This window comes from Varanus komodoensis, unplaced genomic scaffold (genome assembly GCF_004798865.1).
Source record: "Varanus komodoensis strain SLA01 unplaced genomic scaffold, ASM479886v1 scaffold23, whole genome shotgun sequence".
In the NCBI taxonomy this organism is placed as follows: domain Eukaryota; kingdom Metazoa; phylum Chordata; class Lepidosauria; order Squamata; family Varanidae; genus Varanus; species Varanus komodoensis.
Genome location: NW_025335627.1, coordinates 1391038 through 1394751, shown reverse-complemented (window position 1 = coordinate 1394751; position 3714 = coordinate 1391038). Strand labels below are relative to the sequence as shown.

General features: G+C 42.2%; 1 pseudogene; it reads right to left on the bottom strand.

Annotated features, from left to right (window-relative positions):
* Nucleotides 1–722: 722 nt before the first annotated feature.
* On the bottom strand, nt 723–1370 carry LOC123024425 (annotated as a pseudogene).
* Nucleotides 1371–3714: the final 2344 nt, after the last annotated feature.

Sequence of the window (3714 nt, the reverse complement as noted above, 5' to 3'; positions counted from 1 at the left end):
CTTGGACCCCAGGAATATAAAATCTGTCACTACTTCCATTTCTTCCCCATCTATTTGCCAGGAAGTGAAAGGACCAGGTGCCATGATCTTAGTTTTCTTAAGGTTGAGTTTCAAGCCAACTTTTGCGCTCTCCTCCTTCACCCGCATCAAGAGGCTCTTTAGTTCCTCTTCACTTTCTGCCATGAAAGTGGTATCATCTGCATACCTGAGGCTGTTGATATTTCTCCCAGCAATCTTAATTCCAACTGGTGATTCATCTAGGCCCGCCTTTCTCATGATTTATTATTTTTATTATTTTTATTAATTTCTATACCACCCATCAGCAAAGCTCTCTGGGCAGTTCACAACATGATATAATGACAACAAAATACAACACAACAGCATTTAAAACATTTAAACATTCATTAAAATAGCATTAAAATACATTAATTACAATGAAAAAGACCCAGACAAGGAAATAAAAAGGCACCTGGATAAACCCATCAGACCCCTAGATATCCAAGGAGATCTTTAAAGGCTTCCACAAAGAACTCGGTGCTGATAAGATGGCAGATTTGGCACCAGGAGGGCCATGGCAGGAAGGTTGTTCCAAACATGTAGGGCCACCACAGAAAAGGCCCTCCCCCTAGTTGCCAGCCTCCCATTTTGGTCTGCAGCTTGAAGCACCCTTGAAAATCCTGCCTGAACAGGTTTCATTTGAATTTGACATTAAAAAAAAAAGATCATGGAAAAACAATAGCTACATTTTTTGTCATATGCTGTTTGTCCAAGCATGGAAGGGGCTTAAGTGGCTGGTATATAGGAAGTTCCTGGATGGTTTTAGCGAAATGGGGCGGTGAAAGAATTTGGAGGATGGCTTGCATGGCTTTGGAGGTATCAGGTGTCTTTCCCACCAGACTGTACTCTCTGTAGCAGGACTGTCCAGTGCTCTGGATCTTCCTACAGGACCTTCTGCATCTTGAACTGGGGATGAACAGGCATGAACAAGAGGTAATAGACAGTTCTTTTGGAAGCCACATTGGTCCCACATCTGTTTCAGGATGACATCCAATGGGTTGCGCCTTTGCCATCCTGTATGTAGGTAAGATACAGAGGGGTCTTGCCATCTTCCAAGTGAAGGCAGCCAGTCCTGTTGTTTTAGGAGTTCAGACTGGGCTACTTGTGTGCATTGCTGATGATCAGTCCCAAGGTGTCCTTCCTGTCATTGGTTACAACCATAGCTTAGTGAGGAGCAGAGGATGGGCAACAGCAAAAATGCTCTAATGGGACTTGTCCAGAAAATGAGACAGCAACCACTTATCGTGCAACACTGCATACAGCAGGGCTTTTGAAAGTGAACATGTCCTCTAACTGGCATCTCCCCCCCCCATAATTATACTCCATAATTCTCATGATGTGCTCTACATATAAGTTAAATAGGCAGGGCGACAGTATACAGCCTTGCCGAACTCCTTTCTCAATTTTGAACCAATCAGTGGTTCCGTGTCCAGTTCTCACTGTTGCGTCTTGACCGGCAACATACTTTACCTTTGTTAAAGGAACTCTCACGCTTCTTCAGCAGTACTTGCCCTTCTACATGTCTGATAACTATCTTCTATAATGTGTTCTACTAATGTAACAGACGTTAAGCTCACTGGCGTGTGATTTCTTGGATCCTTGTGGATTCCTTTTAAAAAATTGGCATAACATTACATTGCAGTCTTCTGCTACAAAAGGCTGATACTTTTTTCATGTTTGCTGTTCTAATTACGAGTTGGTTCATTTATTGTGCTAATTCTATTGCTTTTTCATGATATGTATTTTTTAATTTCGAGAGACATTCATATACTTGAAGCAGGAGCCTTATTGGTTGAATTATCTATTGGGTGACGTTTATTTATTTATTTGCATGTTTTTACCCTGTCCAATTACGTTGCAGGTCTCTGGATGGTTTACAAGTCAACATCCAATAAATACATAAAATACATAAAAGCCCAAATAATACAACATAATCATTTGCCCAGCTTTAGCTACATAGCAGCTATACTCCTTGTCTCAAGAAAGCATTGCTTTTATAGGATTATCTGCAGTCAAATGATAATGTGGGTGGAAGAAGATTCTTCTTGCTGCCATGTAAAATGTGATTCTGTGAGTGTCTTTAATTTACTAGGTTCTTCTTGGGGCAGTAACCGACAGCTGTCTCAGGAGGGTGAGAAGTGGAAGTGAGAACTGGCAACACGAGGTATTGAACCAGTGATCTACTACATGCAAAAGCATGTGCTATACTATGGAACTACTGCTATTCCCTAATACAGAATAAAGCAATGCAAATAATAAACAACACAGTCAACAGCACGTACATTCACAGCTCTGTTGCAACAGAAATGCTCTCATGATCTGTCATAATACCGCATATTTTACATAAACAGTGAGATGAAATAGACTTTCAAGTATGATGCTATCAGCATCTTAGCAGCCAACATCATATTAAATATTCTATTTGTTTTCTTTTTTTCTCAATTCAACAACAATGCAGTGTCAGTGGTAAATTTAAATTAATTTCCCCAAAAGTTCCACACAATGGGCTCCACAGTTCCCTGGGCTCTTTGCAGGCTATGACAACACTACCAAATGCATATGAAGTCAGCTGGCATTGCCCTATATGTACAATGCTTTTCTGGCATTGTTTGCAATTTGTAACCTTCAAACCAAATAGGACAGAACAAACAATGCATTTAAGAATGTACTAGAGTCAAAATGGTGGTGATGTCATAGGTGCAAATACATTTAACATGCCTGCTATTTCTTTCTTATAACAGCAGCAGCCACAAGAGGGGGAACTGTATGGAACAGGGATCATGATACATGGAGATGAGGAATGGCGCCTTCACCCCATGCCATGCTCCTACCAAAAAACCAATTCTAAATCTGCCAGAAAGGAAGTTTCTCTCTGAGGGTTAACAAGCAGTTTTCAGTGAGCAATTTTCATCATCAGGACAGGAAAGGATTAAGGCCACCACAGTCCTGATCCCTCCTTGAACCCTCCGGCTGCTACTACTAGAAGAACAAACGTATGAAATGCATCCATAGATTTTACGCGAGGCAGGCATCGCCCTTACTGAACAATTTACTGTTAAGAGGATAACCAAAATTCTGCAGCATGACTAGAAATCCCATCTATCCTGAATACGTTTACATTAAATTCTTCTGGTTTTCTAACCTGGTGTATATTTGGTTGGTTGGTTATTTATTTATTAAAAGCTTTTGTATGCCGTCCTATGCTGCAAGATCTCAGGACGGCTTACAGTATTTAAAAGAACATGCAGGTTCAGCAGAGGTAAGCATTTAACAGAGGATTTCGTTAAGGGGCAGTTGCTTGCCCCGGGATCGGCTAGAATCCGCACTTTCTAACAGAAGCAAAATTATTTACTTACAAACAGTCCATATGTGGCTGGCAGGAAGATGTTGGTATCCCCGTGGAGGATTTCTCGCCTCATTGTTACCGGGTTAGCTTAAAGGGGAGGAGAGAGAAACTCGTGCTTCTTGGACCACGGCGTGCGGGCGAGGGAGAGTCACGTGGCCTTTTGCCCTTCCAGGCGTGGCGGGAGGAGCGGAGGGACGGACGGAGGGACGGATGGGACTGAAGCAGAGGGCATTTGAATTTGGGTGGCCATTAAGCCTTTCCCTCCCGCATTGGTCAGCGGGCGGAACCCGGCCATGTTGAATCGTGCAGTG